The sequence below is a fragment of the Platalea leucorodia genome (assembly GCF_965183815.1).
Source record: "Platalea leucorodia genome assembly, chromosome: 8".
Lineage (NCBI taxonomy): Eukaryota > Metazoa > Chordata > Aves > Pelecaniformes > Threskiornithidae > Platalea > Platalea leucorodia.
In genome coordinates, this window is record NC_138830.1 from 33,597,187 (window position 1) to 33,618,015 (window position 20,829).

The window sequence follows — 20,829 nt, forward strand, 5'->3', positions numbered from 1 at the left end:
TGCGAACGTCCGGGGATTCCTCCCACCCCAAAGGGGCCAGGACCAAAAGCTCTTGCTGCTCTTCAAGTAGCCAGGCAACCCCATTCACAGCCCCACAAACGCTGCCGCTGTCTCTTTCGTGAGCCTCCCAAACTCCAAGACTATCTGCCTGGGCCGCTGAGTAGAGCCAGAGCTCAACTAAGGAATTGCGAACATCCCAGGATTCCTCCCACCCCAAAGGGGCCAGGACCAAAAGCTCTTGCTGCTCTTCAAGTAGCCAGGCAACCCCATTCACAGCCCCACAAACGCTGCCGCTGTCTCTTTCGTGAGCCTCCCAAACTCCAAGACTATCTGCCGGGGACGCTGAGCAGAGCCGGAGCCAGGGTCAGCAACTGCGAACGTCCCGGAATTCCTCCCACCCCAAAGGTGGCAGGACCAGAAGCTCTTCCTGCTCTTCAAGTAGCCAGGCAACCCCATTCACAGCCCCACAAACGCTGCCGCTGCCTCTTTCGTGAGCCTCCCAAACTCCAAGACTATCTGCCTGGGCCGCTGAGCAGAGCCAGAGCTCAACTAACCAATTTCAAACGTCCCAGGATTCCTCCCACCCCAAAGGTGGCAGGACCAAGAGCTCTTGCTGATCTTCCAAGTAGCCAGGCAACCCCATTCACAGCCCCACAAACGCTGCCGCTGCCTCTTTCGTGAGCCTCTCAAAGTCCAAGAATATCTGCCTGGGCCGCTGAGTAGAGCCAGACCTCAACTAAGCAATTGCAAAAGTCCGGGGACTCCTCCCACCCCAAAGGTGGCAGGACCAAAAGCTCTTGCCGCTCTTCAAGTAGGCAGGCAACCCCATTCATATTCCCCCAAACGCTGCCGCTGTCTCTTTCATGAGCCTCCCAAAGTTCAATAGTATCTACCCAGGCTACTGAGTAGATCTGGAGCCAGGCTCAGCAATTGCGAACATCCCGGGATTCCTCCCACCCCAAAGGTGGCATGACCAAAAGCTCTTGCTGCTCTTCAAGTAGCCAGGCAACCCCATTCACAGCCCCACAAACGCTGCCGCTGTCTCTTTCGTGAGCCTCCCAAACTCCAAGACTATCTGCCGGGGCCGCTGAGCAGAGCCGGAGCCAGGGTCAGCAACTGCGAACGTCCCGGAATTCCTCGCACCCCAAAGGTGGCAGGACCAAAAGCTCTTGCTGCTCTTCAAGTAGCCAGGCAACCCCATTCACAGCCGCACAAACGCTGCCGCTGCCTCTTTCGTGAGCCTCCCAAACTCCAAGACTATCTGCCTGGGCCGCTGAGCAGAGCCGGAGCCAGGCTCAGCAATTGCGAACGTCCCGGGATTCCTCCCACCCCAAAGGTGGCAGGACCAAAAGCTCTTGCTGCTCTTCAAGTAGCCAGGCAACCCCATTCACAGCCCCACAAACGCTGCCGCTGTCTCTTTCGTGAGCCTCCCAAACTCCAAGACTATCTGCCTGGGCCGCTGAGTACAGCCGGATCCAGGTTAAGCAATTGCGAACATCCGGGGATTACTCCCACCCCAAAGGTGGCAGGACCAAAAGCTCTTCCTGCTCTTCAAGTAGCCAGGCAACCCCATTCACAGCCCCACAAACGCTGCCGCTGCCTCTTTCGTGAGCCTCCCAAACTACAAGACTATCTGCCTAGGCCGCTGAGCAGAGCCAGAGCTCAACTAACCAATTTCAAACGTCCCAGGATTCCTCCCACCCCAAAGGTGGCAGGACCAAGAGCTCTTGCTGATCTTCCAAGTAGCCAGGCAACCCCATTCAAAGCCCCACAAACGCTGCCGCTGTGTCTTTCGTGAGCCTCCCAAACTCCAAGACTATCTGCCTGGGCTGCTGAGCAGAACCGGAGCCAGGCTCAGCAACTGCGAACGTCCGGGGATTCCTCCCACCCCAAAGGGGCCAGGACCAAAAGCTCTTGCTGCTCTTCAAGTAGCCAGGCAACCCCATTCATATTCCCCCAAACGCTGCCGCTGCCTCTTTCATGAGCCTCCCAAAGTCCAATAGTATCTACCCAGGCTACTGAGCAGAGCCGGAGCCAGGCTCAGCAATTGCGAACATCCCGGGATTCCTCCCACCCCAAAGGTGGCAGGACCAAAAGCTCTTGCTGCTCTTCAAGTAGCCAGGCAACCCCATTCACAGCCCCACAAACGCTGCCGCTGTCTCTTTCGTGAGCCTCCCAAACTCCAAGACTATCTGTCTGGGACGCTGAGTAGAGCCAGAGCTCAACTAAGCAATTGAGAACGTCCCAGGATTCCTCCCACCCCAAAGGTGGCAGGACCAAGAGCTCTTGCTGCTCTTCCAAGTAGCCAGGCAACCCCATTCAAAGCCCCACAAACGCTGCCGCTGTCTCTTTCGTGAGCCTCCCAAACTCCAAGACTATCTGCCTGGGCTGCTGAGCAGAACCGGAGCCAGGCTCAGCAACTGCGAACGTCCGGGGATTCCTCCCACCCCAAAGGGGCCAGGACCAAAAGCTCTTGCTGCTCTTCAAGTAGCCAGGCAACCCCATTCACAGCCCCACAAACGCTGCCGCTGTCTCTTTCGTGAGCCTCCCAAACTCCAAGACTATCTGCCTGTGCCGCTGAGTAGAGCCAGAGCTCAACTAAGGAATTGCGAACATCCCAGGATTCCTCCCACCCCAAAGGTGGCAGGACCAAAAGCTCTTGCTGCTCTTCAAGTAGCCAGGCAACCCCATTCACAGCCCCACAAACGCTGCCGCTGTCTCTTTCGTGAGCCTCCCAAACTCCAAGACTATCTGCCTGGGACGCTGAGCAGAGCCGGAGCCAGGGTCAGTAATTGAGACCGTCCCGGGATTCCTCCCACCCCAAAGGTGGCAGGACCAAAAGCTCTTCCTGCTCTTCAAGTAGCCAGGCAACCCCATTCACAGCCCCACAAACGCTGCCGCTGCCTCTTTCGTGAGCCTCCCAAACTCCAAGACTATCTGCCTGGGCCGCTGAGCAGAGCCAGAGCTCAACTAACCAATTTCAAACGTCCCAGGATTCCTCCCACCCCAAAGGTGGCAGGACCAAGAGCTCTTGCTGATCTTCCAAGTAGCCAGGCAACCCCATTCACAGCCCCACAAACGCTGCCGCTGCCTCTTTCGTGAGCCTCTCAAAGTCCAAGAATATCTGCCTGGGCCGATGAGTAGAGCCAGAGCTCAACTAAGCAATTCCAAAAGTCCGGGGACTCCTCCCACCCCAAAGGTGGCAGGACCAAAAGCTCTTGCTGCTCTTCAAGTAGCCAGGCAACCCCATTCATATTCCCCCAAACGCTGCCGCTGCCTCTTTCATGAGCCTCCCAAAGTCCAATAGTATCTACCCAGGCTACTGAGCAGAGCCGGAGCCAGGCTCAGCAATTGCGAACATCCCGGGATTCCTCCCACCCCAAAGGTGGCAGGACCAAAAGCTCTTGCTGCTCTTCAAGTAGCCAGGCAACCCCATTCACAGCCCCACAAACGCTGCCGCTGTCTCTTTCGTGAGCCTCCCAAACTCCAAGACTATCTGCCTGGGCCGCTGAGCGGAGCCAGAGCTCAACTAAGCAATTACGAATGTCCCGGGATTCCTCCCACCCCAAAGGTGGCAGGACCAAGAGCTCTTGCTGCTCTTCCAAGTAGCCAGGCAACCCCATTCAAAGCCCCACAAACGCTGCCGCTGTCTCTTTCGTGAGCCTCCCAAAGTCCAAGACTATCTGCCTGGGCTGCTGAGCAGAACCGGAGCCAGGCTCAGCAACTGCGAACGTCCGGGGATTCCTCCCACCCCAAAGGGGCCAGGACCAAAAGCTCTTGCTGCTCTTCAAGTAGCCAGGCAACCCCATTCATATTCCCCCAAACGCTGCCGCTGCCTCTTTCATGAGCCTCCCAAAGTCCAATAGTATCTACCCAGGCTACTGAGCAGAGCCGGAGCCAGGCTCAGCAATTGCGAACATCCCGGGATTCCTCCCACCCCAAAGGTGGCAGGACCAAAAGCTCTTGCTGCTCTTCAAGTAGCCAGGCAACCCCATTCACAGCCCCACAAACGCTGCCGCTGTCTCTTTCGTGAGCCTCCCAAACTCCAAGACTATCTGCCTGGGCCGCTGAGCGGAGCCAGAGCTCAACTAAGCAATTACGAATGTCCCGGGATTCCTCCCACCCCAAAGGTGGCAGGACCAAGAGCTCTTGCTGCTCTTCCAAGTAGCCAGGCAACCCCATTCAAAGCCCCACAAACGCTGCCGCTGTCTCTTTCGTGAGCCTCCCAAAGTCCAAGACTATCTGCCTGGGCTGCTGAGCAGAACCGGAGCCAGGCTCAGCAACTGCGAACGTCCGGGGATTCCTCCCACCCCAAAGGGGCCAGGACCAAAAGCTCTTGCTGCTCTTCAAGTAGCCAGGCAACCCCATTCACAGCCCCACAAACGCTGCCGCTGTCTCTTTCGTGAGCCTCCCAAACTCCAAGACTATCTGCCTGGGCCGCTGAGTAGAGCCAGAGCTCAACTAAGGAATTGCGAACATCCCAGGATTCCTCCCACCCCAAAGGTGGCAGGACCAAAAGCTCTTGCTGCTCTTCAAGTAGCCAGGCAACCCCATTCACAGCCCCACAAACGCTGCCGCTGTCTCTTTCGTGAGCCTCCCAAACTCCAAGACTATCTGCCGGGGACGCTGAGCAGAGCCGGAGCCAGGGTCAGCAACTGCGAACGTCCCGGAATTCCTCCCACCCCAAAGGTGGCAGGACCAAAAGCTCTTCCTGCTCTTCAAGTAGACAGGCAACCCCATTCACAGCCCCACAAACGCTGCCGCTGCCTCTTTCGTGAGCCTCCCAAACTCCAAGACTATCTGCCTGGGCCGCTGAGCAGAGCCAGAGCTCAACTAACCAATTTCAAACGTCCCAGGATTCCTCCCACCCCAAAGGTGGCAGGACCAAGAGCTCTTGCTGATCTTCCAAGTAGCCAGGCAACCCCATTCACAGCCCCACAAACGCTGCCGCTTCCTCTTTCGTGAGCCTCTCAAAGTCCAAGAATATCTGCCTGGGCCGATGAGTAGAGCCAGAGCTCAACTAAGCAATTCCAAAAGTCCGGGGACTCCTCCCACCCCAAAGGTGGCAGGACCAAAAGCTCTTGCCGCTCTTCAAGTAGGCAGGCAACCCCATTCATATTCCCCCAAACGCTGCCGCTGTCTCTTTCATGAGCCTCCCAAAGTTCAATAGTATCTACCCAGGCTACTGAGTAGATCTGGAGCCAGGCTCAGCAATTGCGAACATCCCGGGATTCCTCCCACCCCAAAGGGGCCAGGACCAAAAGCTCTTGCTGCTCTTCAAGTAGCCAGGCAACCCCATTCACAGCCCCACAAACGCTGCCGCTGTCTCTTTCGTGAGCCTCCCAAACTCCAAGACTATCTGCCTGGGCCGCTGAGCAGAGCCGGAGCCAGGGTCAGCAACTGCGAACGTCCCGGAATTCCTCCCACCCCAAAGGGGCCAGGACCAAAAGCTCTTGCTGCTCTTCAAGTAGCCAGGCAACCCCATTCACAGCCCCACAAACGCTGCCGCTGTCTCTTTCGTGAGCCTCCCAAACTCCAAGACTATCTGCCTGTGCCGCTGAGTAGAGCCAGAGCTCAACTAAGGAATTGCGAACATCCCAGGATTCCTCCCACCCCAAAGGTGGCAGGACCAAAAGCTCTTGCTGCTCTTCAAGTAGCCAGGCAACCCCATTCACAGCCCCACAAACGCTGCCGCTGTCTCTTTCGTGAGCCTCCCAAACTCCAAGACTATCTGCCTGGGACGCTGAGCAGAGCCGGAGCCAGGGTCAGTAATTGAGACCGTCCCGGGATTCCTCCCACCCCAAAGGTGGCAGGACCAAAAGCTCTTCCTGCTCTTCAAGTAGCCAGGCAACCCCATTCACAGCCCCACAAACGCTGCCGCTGCCTCTTTCGTGAGCCTCCCAAACTCCAAGACTATCTGCCTGGGACGCTGAGCAGAGCCGGAGCCAGGGTCAGCAACTGCGAACGTCCCGGAATTCCTCCCACCCCAAAGGTGGCAGGACCAAAAGCTCTTCCTGCTCTTCAAGTAGCCAGGCAACCCCATTCACAGCCCCACAAACGCTGCCGCTGCCTCTTTCGTGAGCCTCCCAAACTCCAAGACTATCTGCCTGGGCCGCTGAGCAGAGCCAGAGCTCAACTAACCAATTTCAAACGTCCCAGGATTCCTCCCACCCCAAAGGTGGCAGGACCAAGAGCTCTTGCTGATCTTCCAAGTAGCCAGGCAACCCCATTCACAGCCCCACAAACGCTGCCGCTGCCTCTTTCGTGAGCCTCTCAAAGTCCAAGAATATCTGCCTGGGCCGATGAGTAGAGCCAGAGCTCAACTAAGCAATTCCAAAAGTCCGGGGACTCCTCCCACCCCAAAGGTGGCAGGACCAAAAGCTCTTGCTGCTCTTCAAGTAGCCAGGCAACCCCATTCATATTCCCCCAAACGCTGCCGCTGCCTCTTTCGTGAGCCTCTCAAAGTCCAAGAATATCTGCCTGGGCCGCTGAGTAGAGCCAGACCTCAACTAAGCAATTGCAAAAGTCCGGGGACTCCTCCCACCCCAAAGGTGGCAGGACCAAAAGCTCTTGCCGCTCTTCAAGTAGGCAGGCAACCCCATTCATATTCCCCCAAACGCTGCCGCTGTCTCTTTCATGAGCCTCCCAAAGTTCAATAGTATCTACCCAGGCTACTGAGTAGATCTGGAGCCAGGCTCAGCAATTGCGAACATCCCGGGATTCCTCCCACCCCAAAGGGGCCAGGACCAAAAGCTCTTGCTGCTCTTCAAGTAGCCAGGCAACCCCATTCACAGCCCCACAAACGCTGCCGCTGTCTCTTTCGTGAGCCTCCCAAACTCCAAGACTATCTGCCTGGGCCGCTGAGCAGAGCCGGAGCCAGGGTCAGCAACTGCGAACGTCCCGGAATTCCTCGCACCCCAAAGGTGGCAGGACCAAAAGCTCTTGCTGCTCTTCAAGTAGCCAGGCAACCCCATTCACAGCCGCACAAACGCTGCCGCTGCCTCTTTCGTGAGCCTCCCAAACTCCAAGACTATCTGCCTGGGCCGCTGAGCAGAGCCGGAGCCAGGCTCAGCAATTGCGAACGTCCCGGGATTCCTCCCACCCCAAAGGTGGCAGGACCAAAAGCTCTTGCTGCTCTTCAAGTAGCCAGGCAACCCCATTCACAGCCCCACAAACGCTGCCGCTGTCTCTTTCGTGAGCCTCCCAAACTCCAAGACTATCTGCCTGGGCCGCTGAGTACAGCCGGATCCAGGTTAAGCAATTGCGAACATCCGGGGATTACTCCCACCCCAAAGGTGGCAGGACCAAAAGCTCTTCCTGCTCTTCAAGTAGCCAGGCAACCCCATTCACAGCCCCACAAACGCTGCCGCTGCCTCTTTCGTGAGCCTCCCAAACTACAAGACTATCTGCCTAGGCCGCTGAGCAGAGCCAGAGCTCAACTAACCAATTTCAAACGTCCCAGGATTCCTCCCACCCCAAAGGTGGCAGGACCAAGAGCTCTTGCTGATCTTCCAAGTAGCCAGGCAACCCCATTCAAAGCCCCACAAACGCTGCCGCTGTGTCTTTCGTGAGCCTCCCAAACTCCAAGACTATCTGCCTGGGCTGCTGAGCAGAACCGGAGCCAGGCTCAGCAACTGCGAACGTCCGGGGATTCCTCCCACCCCAAAGGGGCCAGGACCAAAAGCTCTTGCTGCTCTTCAAGTAGCCAGGCAACCCCATTCATATTCCCCCAAACGCTGCCGCTGCCTCTTTCATGAGCCTCCCAAAGTCCAATAGTATCTACCCAGGCTACTGAGCAGAGCCGGAGCCAGGCTCAGCAATTGCGAACATCCCGGGATTCCTCCCACCCCAAAGGTGGCAGGACCAAAAGCTCTTGCTGCTCTTCAAGTAGCCAGGCAACCCCATTCACAGCCCCACAAACGCTGCCGCTGTCTCTTTCGTGAGCCTCCCAAACTCCAAGACTATCTGCCTGGGCCGCTGAGCGGAGCCAGAGCTCAACTAAGCAATTACGAATGTCCCGGGATTCCTCCCATCCCAAAGGTGGCAGGACCAAGAGCTCTTGCTGCTCTTCCAAGTAGCCAGGCAACCCCATTCAAAGCCCCACAAACGCTGCCGCCGTCTCTTTCGTGAGCCTCCCAAACTCCAAGACTATCTGCCTGGGCTGCTGAGCAGAACCGGAGCCAGGCTCAGCAACTGCGAACGTCCGGGGATTCCTCCCACCCCAAAGGGGCCAGGACCAAAAGCTCTTGCTGCTCTTCAAGTAGCCAGGCAACCCCATTCACAGCCCCACAAACGCTGCCGCTGTCTCTTTCGTGAGCCTCCCAAACTCCAAGACTATCTGCCTGTGCCGCTGAGTAGAGCCAGAGCTCAACTAAGGAATTGCGAACATCCCAGGATTCCTCCCACCCCAAAGGTGGCAGGACCAAAAGCTCTTGCTGCTCTTCAAGTAGCCAGGCAACCCCATTCACAGCCCCACAAACGCTGCCGCTGTCTCTTTCGTGAGCCTCCCAAACTCCAAGACTATCTGCCTGGGACGCTGAGCAGAGCCGGAGCCAGGGTCAGTAATTGAGACCGTCCCGGGATTCCTCCCACCCCAAAGGTGGCAGGACCAAAAGCTCTTCCTGCTCTTCAAGTAGCCAGGCAACCCCATTCACAGCCCCACAAACGCTGCCGCTGCCTCTTTCGTGAGCCTCCCAAACTCCAAGACTATCTGCCTGGGCCGCTGAGCAGAGCCAGAGCTCAACTAACCAATTTCAAACGTCCCAGGATTCCTCCCACCCCAAAGGTGGCAGGACCAAGAGCTCTTGCTGATCTTCCAAGTAGCCAGGCAACCCCATTCACAGCCCCACAAACGCTGCCGCTGCCTCTTTCGTGAGCCTCTCAAAGTCCAAGAATATCTGCCTGGGCCGATGAGTAGAGCCAGAGCTCAACTAAGCAATTCCAAAAGTCCGGGGACTCCTCCCACCCCAAAGGTGGCAGGACCAAAAGCTCTTGCTGCTCTTCAAGTAGCCAGGCAACCCCATTCATATTCCCCCAAACGCTGCCGCTGCCTCTTTCATGAGCCTCCCAAAGTCCAATAGTATCTACCCAGGCTACTGAGCAGAGCCGGAGCCAGGCTCAGCAATTGCGAACATCCCGGGATTCCTCCCACCCCAAAGGTGGCAGGACCAAAAGCTCTTGCTGCTCTTCAAGTAGCCAGGCAACCCCATTCACAGCCCCACAAACGCTGCCGCTGTCTCTTTCGTGAGCCTCCCAAACTCCAAGACTATCTGCCTGGGCCGCTGAGCGGAGCCAGAGCTCAACTAAGCAATTACGAATGTCCCGGGATTCCTCCCACCCCAAAGGTGGCAGGACCAAGAGCTCTTGCTGCTCTTCCAAGTAGCCAGGCAACCCCATTCAAAGCCCCACAAACGCTGCCGCTGTCTCTTTCGTGAGCCTCCCAAAGTCCAAGACTATCTGCCTGGGCTGCTGAGCAGAACCGGAGCCAGGCTCAGCAACTGCGAACGTCCGGGGATTCCTCCCACCCCAAAGGGGCCAGGACCAAAAGCTCTTGCTGCTCTTCAAGTAGCCAGGCAACCCCATTCATATTCCCCCAAACGCTGCCGCTGCCTCTTTCATGAGCCTCCCAAAGTCCAATAGTATCTACCCAGGCTACTGAGCAGAGCCGGAGCCAGGCTCAGCAATTGCGAACATCCCGGGATTCCTCCCACCCCAAAGGTGGCAGGACCAAAAGCTCTTGCTGCTCTTCAAGTAGCCAGGCAACCCCATTCACAGCCCCACAAACGCTGCCGCTGTCTCTTTCGTGAGCCTCCCAAACTCCAAGACTATCTGCCTGGGCCGCTGAGCGGAGCCAGAGCTCAACTAAGCAATTACGAATGTCCCGGGATTCCTCCCACCCCAAAGGTGGCAGGACCAAGAGCTCTTGCTGCTCTTCCAAGTAGCCAGGCAACCCCATTCAAAGCCCCACAAACGCTGCCGCTGTCTCTTTCGTGAGCCTCCCAAAGTCCAAGACTATCTGCCTGGGCTGCTGAGCAGAACCGGAGCCAGGCTCAGCAACTGCGAACGTCCGGGGATTCCTCCCACCCCAAAGGGGCCAGGACCAAAAGCTCTTGCTGCTCTTCAAGTAGCCAGGCAACCCCATTCACAGCCCCACAAACGCTGCCGCTGTCTCTTTCGTGAGCCTCCCAAACTCCAAGACTATCTGCCTGGGCCGCTGAGTAGAGCCAGAGCTCAACTAAGGAATTGCGAACATCCCAGGATTCCTCCCACCCCAAAGGTGGCAGGACCAAAAGCTCTTGCTGCTCTTCAAGTAGCCAGGCAACCCCATTCACAGCCCCACAAACGCTGCCGCTGTCTCTTTCGTGAGCCTCCCAAACTCCAAGACTATCTGCCGGGGACGCTGAGCAGAGCCGGAGCCAGGGTCAGCAACTGCGAACGTCCCGGAATTCCTCCCACCCCAAAGGTGGCAGGACCAAAAGCTCTTCCTGCTCTTCAAGTAGACAGGCAACCCCATTCACAGCCCCACAAACGCTGCCGCTGCCTCTTTCGTGAGCCTCCCAAACTCCAAGACTATCTGCCTGGGCCGCTGAGCAGAGCCAGAGCTCAACTAACCAATTTCAAACGTCCCAGGATTCCTCCCACCCCAAAGGTGGCAGGACCAAGAGCTCTTGCTGATCTTCCAAGTAGCCAGGCAACCCCATTCACAGCCCCACAAACGCTGCCGCTTCCTCTTTCGTGAGCCTCTCAAAGTCCAAGAATATCTGCCTGGGCCGATGAGTAGAGCCAGAGCTCAACTAAGCAATTCCAAAAGTCCGGGGACTCCTCCCACCCCAAAGGTGGCAGGACCAAAAGCTCTTGCCGCTCTTCAAGTAGGCAGGCAACCCCATTCATATTCCCCCAAACGCTGCCGCTGTCTCTTTCATGAGCCTCCCAAAGTTCAATAGTATCTACCCAGGCTACTGAGTAGATCTGGAGCCAGGCTCAGCAATTGCGAACATCCCGGGATTCCTCCCACCCCAAAGGGGCCAGGACCAAAAGCTCTTGCTGCTCTTCAAGTAGCCAGGCAACCCCATTCACAGCCCCACAAACGCTGCCGCTGTCTCTTTCGTGAGCCTCCCAAACTCCAAGACTATCTGCCTGGGCCGCTGAGCAGAGCCGGAGCCAGGGTCAGCAACTGCGAACGTCCCGGAATTCCTCCCACCCCAAAGGGGCCAGGACCAAAAGCTCTTGCTGCTCTTCAAGTAGCCAGGCAACCCCATTCACAGCCCCACAAACGCTGCCGCTGTCTCTTTCGTGAGCCTCCCAAACTCCAAGACTATCTGCCTGTGCCGCTGAGTAGAGCCAGAGCTCAACTAAGGAATTGCGAACATCCCAGGATTCCTCCCACCCCAAAGGTGGCAGGACCAAAAGCTCTTGCTGCTCTTCAAGTAGCCAGGCAACCCCATTCACAGCCCCACAAACGCTGCCGCTGTCTCTTTCGTGAGCCTCCCAAACTCCAAGACTATCTGCCTGGGACGCTGAGCAGAGCCGGAGCCAGGGTCAGTAATTGAGACCGTCCCGGGATTCCTCCCACCCCAAAGGTGGCAGGACCAAAAGCTCTTCCTGCTCTTCAAGTAGCCAGGCAACCCCATTCACAGCCCCACAAACGCTGCCGCTGCCTCTTTCGTGAGCCTCCCAAACTCCAAGACTATCTGCCTGGGCCGCTGAGCAGAGCCAGAGCTCAACTAACCAATTTCAAACGTCCCAGGATTCCTCCCACCCCAAAGGTGGCAGGACCAAGAGCTCTTGCTGATCTTCCAAGTAGCCAGGCAACCCCATTCACAGCCCCACAAACGCTGCCGCTGCCTCTTTCGTGAGCCTCTCAAAGTCCAAGAATATCTGCCTGGGCCGATGAGTAGAGCCAGAGCTCAACTAAGCAATTCCAAAAGTCCGGGGACTCCTCCCACCCCAAAGGTGGCAGGACCAAAAGCTCTTGCTGCTCTTCAAGTAGCCAGGCAACCCCATTCATATTCCCCCAAACGCTGCCGCTGCCTCTTTCATGAGCCTCCCAAAGTCCAATAGTATCTACCCAGGCTACTGAGCAGAGCCGGAGCCAGGCTCAGCAATTGCGAACATCCCGGGATTCCTCCCACCCCAAAGGTGGCAGGACCAAAAGCTCTTGCTGCTCTTCAAGTAGCCAGGCAACCCCATTCACAGCCCCAAAAACGCTGCCGCTGTCTCTTTCGTGAGCCTCCCAAACTCCAAGACTATCTGCCTGGGCCGCTGAGCGGAGCCAGAGCTCAACTAAGCAATTACGAATGTCCCGGGATTCCTCCCACCCCAAAGGTGGCAGGACCAAGAGCTCTTGCTGCTCTTCCAAGTAGCCAGGCAACCCCATTCAAAGCCCCACAAACGCTGCCGCTGTCTCTTTCGTGAGCCTCCCAAAGTCCAAGACTATCTGCCTGGGCTGCTGAGCAGAACCGGAGCCAGGCTCAGCAACTGCGAACGTCCGGGGATTCCTCCCACCCCAAAGGGGCCAGGACCAAAAGCTCTTGCTGCTCTTCAAGTAGCCAGGCAACCCCATTCATATTCCCCCAAACGCTGCCGCTGCCTCTTTCATGAGCCTCCCAAAGTCCAATAGTATCTACCCAGGCTACTGAGCAGAGCCGGAGCCAGGCTCAGCAATTGCGAACATCCCGGGATTCCTCCCACCCCAAAGGTGGCAGGACCAAAAGCTCTTGCTGCTCTTCAAGTAGCCAGGCAACCCCATTCACAGCCCCACAAACGCTGCCGCTGTCTCTTTCGTGAGCCTCCCAAACTCCAAGACTATCTGCCTGGGCCGCTGAGCGGAGCCAGAGCTCAACTAAGCAATTACGAATGTCCCGGGATTCCTCCCACCCCAAAGGTGGCAGGACCAAGAGCTCTTGCTGCTCTTCCAAGTAGCCAGGCAACCCCATTCAAAGCCCCACAAACGCTGCCGCTGTCTCTTTCGTGAGCCTCCCAAAGTCCAAGACTATCTGCCTGGGCTGCTGAGCAGAACCGGAGCCAGGCTCAGCAACTGCGAACGTCCGGGGATTCCTCCCACCCCAAAGGGGCCAGGACCAAAAGCTCTTGCTGCTCTTCAAGTAGCCAGGCAACCCCATTCACAGCCCCACAAACGCTGCCGCTGTCTCTTTCGTGAGCCTCCCAAACTCCAAGACTATCTGCCTGGGCCGCTGAGTAGAGCCAGAGCTCAACTAAGGAATTGCGAACATCCCAGGATTCCTCCCACCCCAAAGGTGGCAGGACCAAAAGCTCTTGCTGCTCTTCAAGTAGCCAGGCAACCCCATTCACAGCCCCACAAACGCTGCCGCTGTCTCTTTCGTGAGCCTCCCAAACTCCAAGACTATCTGCCTGGGCCGCTGAGCGGAGCCAGAGCTCAACTAAGCAATTACGAATGTCCCGGGATTCCTCCCACCCCAAAGGTGGCAGGACCAAGAGCTCTTGCTGCTCTTCCAAGTAGCCAGGCAACCCCATTCAAAGCCCCACAAACGCTGCCGCTGTCTCTTTCGTGAGCCTCCCAAAGTCCAAGACTATCTGCCTGGGCTGCTGAGCAGAACCGGAGCCAGGCTCAGCAACTGCGAACGTCCGGGGATTCCTCCCACCCCAAAGGGGCCAGGACCAAAAGCTCTTGCTGCTCTTCAAGTAGCCAGGCAACCCCATTCATATTCCCCCAAACGCTGCCGCTGCCTCTTTCATGAGCCTCCCAAAGTCCAATAGTATCTACCCAGGCTACTGAGCAGAGCCGGAGCCAGGCTCAGCAATTGCGAACATCCCGGGATTCCTCCCACCCCAAAGGTGGCAGGACCAAAAGCTCTTGCTGCTCTTCAAGTAGCCAGGCAACCCCATTCACAGCCCCACAAACGCTGCCGCTGTCTCTTTCGTGAGCCTCCCAAACTCCAAGACTATCTGCCTGGGCCGCTGAGCGGAGCCAGAGCTCAACTAAGCAATTACGAATGTCCCGGGATTCCTCCCACCCCAAAGGTGGCAGGACCAAGAGCTCTTGCTGCTCTTCCAAGTAGCCAGGCAACCCCATTCAAAGCCCCACAAACGCTGCCGCTGTCTCTTTCGTGAGCCTCCCAAAGTCCAAGACTATCTGCCTGGGCTGCTGAGCAGAACCGGAGCCAGGCTCAGCAACTGCGAACGTCCGGGGATTCCTCCCACCCCAAAGGGGCCAGGACCAAAAGCTCTTGCTGCTCTTCAAGTAGCCAGGCAACCCCATTCACAGCCCCACAAACGCTGCCGCTGTCTCTTTCGTGAGCCTCCCAAACTCCAAGACTATCTGCCTGGGCCGCTGAGTAGAGCCAGAGCTCAACTAAGGAATTGCGAACATCCCAGGATTCCTCCCACCCCAAAGGTGGCAGGACCAAAAGCTCTTGCTGCTCTTCAAGTAGCCAGGCAACCCCATTCACAGCCCCACAAACGCTGCCGCTGTCTCTTTCGTGAGCCTCCCAAACTCCAAGACTATCTGCCGGGGACGCTGAGCAGAGCCGGAGCCAGGGTCAGCAACTGCGAACGTCCCGGAATTCCTCCCACCCCAAAGGTGGCAGGACCAAAAGCTCTTCCTGCTCTTCAAGTAGACAGGCAACCCCATTCACAGCCCCACAAACGCTGCCGCTGCCTCTTTCGTGAGCCTCCCAAACTCCAAGACTATCTGCCTGGGCCGCTGAGCAGAGCCAGAGCTCAACTAACCAATTTCAAACGTCCCAGGATTCCTCCCACCCCAAAGGTGGCAGGACCAAGAGCTCTTGCTGATCTTCCAAGTAGCCAGGCAACCCCATTCACAGCCCCACAAACGCTGCCGCTTCCTCTTTCGTGAGCCTCTCAAAGTCCAAGAATATCTGCCTGGGCCGATGAGTAGAGCCAGAGCTCAACTAAGCAATTCCAAAAGTCCGGGGACTCCTCCCACCCCAAAGGTGGCAGGACCAAAAGCTCTTGCCGCTCTTCAAGTAGGCAGGCAACCCCATTCATATTCCCCCAAACGCTGCCGCTGTCTCTTTCATGAGCCTCCCAAAGTTCAATAGTATCTACCCAGGCTACTGAGTAGATCTGGAGCCAGGCTCAGCAATTGCGAACATCCCGGGATTCCTCCCACCCCAAAGGGGCCAGGACCAAAAGCTCTTGCTGCTCTTCAAGTAGCCAGGCAACCCCATTCACAGCCCCACAAACGCTGCCGCTGTCTCTTTCGTGAGCCTCCCAAACTCCAAGACTATCTGCCTGGGCCGCTGAGCAGAGCCGGAGCCAGGGTCAGCAACTGCGAACGTCCCGGAATTCCTCCCACCCCAAAGGGGCCAGGACCAAAAGCTCTTGCTGCTCTTCAAGTAGCCAGGCAACCCCATTCACAGCCCCACAAACGCTGCCGCTGTCTCTTTCGTGAGCCTCCCAAACTCCAAGACTATCTGCCTGTGCCGCTGAGTAGAGCCAGAGCTCAACTAAGGAATTGCGAACATCCCAGGATTCCTCCCACCCCAAAGGTGGCAGGACCAAAAGCTCTTGCTGCTCTTCAAGTAGCCAGGCAACCCCATTCACAGCCCCACAAACGCTGCCGCTGTCTCTTTCGTGAGCCTCCCAAACTCCAAGACTATCTGCCTGGGACGCTGAGCAGAGCCGGAGCCAGGGTCAGTAATTGAGACCGTCCCGGGATTCCTCCCACCCCAAAGGTGGCAGGACCAAAAGCTCTTCCTGCTCTTCAAGTAGCCAGGCAACCCCATTCACAGCCCCACAAACGCTGCCGCTGCCTCTTTCGTGAGCCTCCCAAACTCCAAGACTATCTGCCTGGGCCGCTGAGCAGAGCCAGAGCTCAACTAACCAATTTCAAACGTCCCAGGATTCCTCCCACCCCAAAGGTGGCAGGACCAAGAGCTCTTGCTGATCTTCCAAGTAGCCAGGCAACCCCATTCACAGCCCCACAAACGCTGCCGCTGCCTCTTTCGTGAGCCTCTCAAAGTCCAAGAATATCTGCCTGGGCCGATGAGTAGAGCCAGAGCTCAACTAAGCAATTCCAAAAGTCCGGGGACTCCTCCCACCCCAAAGGTGGCAGGACCAAAAGCTCTTGCTGCTCTTCAAGTAGCCAGGCAACCCCATTCATATTCCCCCAAACGCTGCCGCTGCCTCTTTCATGAGCCTCCCAAAGTCCAATAGTATCTACCCAGGCTACTGAGCAGAGCCGGAGCCAGGCTCAGCAATTGCGAACATCCCGGGATTCCTCCCACCCCAAAGGTGGCAGGACCAAAAGCTCTTGCTGCTCTTCAAGTAGCCAGGCAACCCCATTCACAGCCCCAAAAACGCTGCCGCTGTCTCTTTCGTGAGCCTCCCAAACTCCAAGACTATCTGCCTGGGCCGCTGAGCGGAGCCAGAGCTCAACTAAGCAATTACGAATGTCCCGGGATTCCTCCCACCCCAAAGGTGGCAGGACCAAGAGCTCTTGCTGCTCTTCCAAGTAGCCAGGCAACCCCATTCAAAGCCCCACAAACGCTGCCGCTGTCTCTTTCGTGAGCCTCCCAAAGTCCAAGACTATCTGCCTGGGCTGCTGAGCAGAACCGGAGCCAGGCTCAGCAACTGCGAACGTCCGGGGATTCCTCCCACCCCAAAGGGGCCAGGACCAAAAGCTCTTGCTGCTCTTCAAGTAGCCAGGCAACCCCATTCATATTCCCCCAAACGCTGCCGCTGCCTCTTTCATGAGCCTCCCAAAGTCCAATAGTATCTACCCAGGCTACTGAGCAGAGCCGGAGCCAGGCTCAGCAATTGCGAACATCCCGGGATTCCTCCCACCCCAAAGGTGGCAGGACCAAAAGCTCTTGCTGCTCTTCAAGTAGCCAGGCAACCCCATTCACAGCCCCACAAACGCTGCCGCTGTCTCTTTCGTGAGCCTCCCAAACTCCAAGACTATCTGCCTGGGCCGCTGAGCGGAGCCAGAGCTCAACTAAGCAATTACGAATGTCCCGGGATTCCTCCCACCCCAAAGGTGGCAGGACCAAGAGCTCTTGCTGCTCTTCCAAGTAGCCAGGCAACCCCATTCAAAGCCCCACAAACGCTGCCGCTGTCTCTTTCGTGAGCCTCCCAAAGTCCAAGACTATCTGCCTGGGCTGCTGAGCAGAACCGGAGCCAGGCTCAGCAACTGCGAACGTCCGGGGATTCCTCCCACCCCAAAGGGGCCAGGACCAAAAGCTCTTGCTGCTCTTCAAGTAGCCAGGCAACCCCATTCACAGCCCCACAAACGCTGCCGCTGTCTCTTTCGTGAGCCTCCCAAACTCCAAGACTATCTGCCTGGGCCGCTGAGTAGAGCCAGAGCTCAACTAAGGAATTGCGAACATCCCAGGATTCCTCCCACCCCAAAGGTGGCAGGACCAAAAGCTCTTGCTGCTCTTCAAGTAGCCAGGCAACCCCATTCACAGCCCCACAAACGCTGCCGCTGTCTCTTTCGTGAGCCTCCCAAACTCCAAGACTATCTGCCGGGGACGCTGAGCAGAGCCGGAGCCAGGGTCAGCAACTGCGAACGTCCCGGAATTCCTCCCACCCCAAAGGTGGCAGGACCAAAAGCTCTTCCTGCTCTTCAAGTAGACAGGCAACCCCATTCACAGCCCCACAAACGCTGCCGCTGCCTCTTTCGTGAGCCTCCCAAACTCCAAGACTATCTGCCTGGGCCGCTGAGCAGAGCCAGAGCTCAACTAACCAATTTCAAACGTCCCAGGATTCCTCCCACCCCAAAGGTGGCAGGACCAAGAGCTCTTGCTGATCTTCCAAGTAGCCAGGCAACCCCATTCACAGCCCCACAAACGCTGCCGCTTCCTCTTTCGTGAGCCTCTCAAAGTCCAAGAATATCTGCCTGGGCCGATGAGTAGAGCCAGAGCTCAACTAAGCAATTCCAAAAGTCCGGGGACTCCTCCCACCCCAAAGGTGGCAGGACCAAAAGCTCTTGCCGCTCTTCAAGTAGGCAGGCAACCCCATTCATATTCCCCCAAACGCTGCCGCTGTCTCTTTCATGAGCCTCCCAAAGTTCAATAGTATCTACCCAGGCTACTGAGTAGATCTGGAGCCAGGCTCAGCAATTGCGAACATCCCGGGATTCCTCCCACCCCAAAGGGGCCAGGACCAAAAGCTCTTGCTGCTCTTCAAGTAGCCAGGCAACCCCATTCACAGCCCCACAAACGCTGCCGCTGTCTCTTTCGTGAGCCTCCCAAACTCCAAGACTATCTGCCTGGGCCGCTGAGCAGAGCCGGAGCCAGGGTCAGCAACTGCGAACGTCCCGGAATTCCTCCCACCCCAAAGGGGCCAGGACCAAAAGCTCTTGCTGCTCTTCAAGTAGCCAGGCAACCCCATTCACAGCCCCACAAACGCTGCCGCTGTCTCTTTCGTGAGCCTCCCAAACTCCAAGACTATCTGCCTGGGACGCTGAGTACAGCCGGATCCAGGTTAAGCAATTGCGAACATCCGGGGATTACTCCCACCCCAAAGGTGGCAGGACCAAAAGCTCTTCCTGCTCTTCAAGTAGCCAGGCAACCCCATTCACAGCCCCACAAACGCTGCCGCTGCCTCTTTCGTGAGCCTCCCAAACTACAAGACTATCTGCCTAGGCCGCTGAGCAGAGCCAGAGCTCAACTAACCAATTTCAAACGTCCCAGGATTCCTCCCACCCCAAAGGTGGCAGGACCAAGAGCTCTTGCTGATCTTCCAAGTAGCCAGGCAACACCATTCAAAGCCCCACAAACGCTGCCGCTGTCTCTTTCGTGAGCCTCCCAAACTCCAAGACTATCTGCCTGGGCTGCTGAGCAGAACCGGAGCCAGGCTCAGCAACTGCGAACGTCCGGGGATTCCTCCCACCCCAAAGGGGCCAGGACCAAAAGCTCTTGCTGCTCTTCAAGTAGCCAGGCAACACCATTCAAAGCCCCACAAACGCTGCCGCTGTCTCTTTCGTGAGCCTCCCAAACTCCAAGACTATCTGCCTGGGCTGCTGAGCAGAACCGGAGCCAGGCTCAGCAACTGCGAACGTCCGGGGATTCCTCCCACCCCAAAGGGGCCAGGACCAAAAGCTCTTGCTGCTCTTCAAGTAGCCAGGCAACCCCATTCACAGCCCCACAAACGCTGCCGCTGTCTCTTTCGTGAGCCTCCCAAACTCCAAGACTATCTGCCTGGGCCGCTGAGTACAGCCGGATCCAGGTTAAGCAATTGCGAACATCCGGGGATTACTCCCACCCCAAAGGTGGCAGGACCAAAAGCTCTTCCTGCTCTTCAAGTAGCCAGGCAACCCCATTCACAGCCCCACAAACGCTGCCGCTGCCTCTTTCGTGAGCCTCCCAAACTCCAAGACTATCTGCCTGGGCCGCTGAGCAGAGCCAGAGCTCAACTAACCAATTTCAAACGTCCCAGGATTCCTCCCACCCCAAAGGTGGCAGGACCAAGAGCTCTTGCTGATCTTCCAAGTAGCCAGGCAACCCCATTCAAAGCCCCACAAACGCTGCCGCTGTGTCTTTCGTGAGCCTCCCAAACTCCAAGACTATCTGCCTGGGCTGCTGAGCAGAACCGGAGCCAGGCTCAGCAACTGCGAACGTCCGGGGATTCCTCCCACCCCAAAGGGGCCAGGACCAAAAGCTCTTGCTGCCCTTCAAGTAGCCAGGCAACCCCATTCACAGCCCCACAAACGCTGCCGCTGCCTCTTTCGTGAGCCTCCCAAAGTCCAATACTATCTGCCTGGGACGCTGAGCAGAGCCGGAGCCAGGCTCAGCAACTGCGAACGTCCAGAGATTCCTCGCAGCCCAAAGGTGGCAGGACCAAAAGCTCTTGCTGCTCTTCAAGTAGCCAGGCAACCCCATTCACAGCCCCACAAACGCTGCCGCTGTCTCTTTCGTGAGCCTCCCAAACTCCAGTAAAATCTGCCTGGGCCGCTGAGCAGAGCCGGAGCCAGGCTCAGCAACTGCGAACGTCCAGAGATTCCTCCCACCCCAAAGGTGGCAGGACCAAAAGCTCTTGCTGCTCTTCAAGTAGCCAGGCAACCCCATTCACAGCCCCACAAACGCTGACGCTGTCTCTTTCGTGAGCCTCCCAAACTCCAAGACTATCTGCCGGGGACGCTGAGCAGAGCCGGAGCCAGGGTCAGCAACTGCGAACGTCCCGGAATTCCTCCCACCCAAAAGGGGCCAGGACCAAAAGCTCTTGCTGCTCTTCAAGTAGCCAGGCAACCCCATTCACAGCTCCACAAACGCTGCCGCTGCCTCTTTCGTGAGCCTCCCAAACTCCAAGACTATCTGCCTGGGCCGCTGAGCAGAGCCAGAGCTCAAGTAACCAATTTCAAACGTCCCAGGATTCCTCCCACCCCAAAGGTGGCAGGACCAAGAGCTCTTGCTGATCTTCCAAGTAGCCAGGCAACCCCATTCACAGCCCCACAAACGCTGCCGCTGCCTCTTTCGTGAGCCTCTCAAAGTCCAAGAATATCTGCCTGGGCCGATGAGTAGAGCCAGAGCTCAACTAAGCAATTGCAAAAGTCCAGGGACTCCTCCCACCCCAAAGGTGGCAGGACCAAAAGCTCTTGCCGCTCTTCAAGTAGGCAGGCAACCCCATTCATATTCCCCCAAACGCTGCCGCTGTCTCTTTCATGAGCCTCCAAAGTTCAATAGTATCTACCCAGGCTACTGAGTAGATCTGGAGCCAGGCTCAGCAATTGCGAACATCCCGGGATTCCTCCCACCCCAAAGGGGCCAGGACCAAAAGCTCTTGCTGCTCTTCAAGTAGCCAGGCAACCCCATTCACAGCCCCACAAACGCTGCCGCTGCCTCTTTCGTGAGCCTCCCAAACTCCAAGACTATCTGCCTGGGCCGC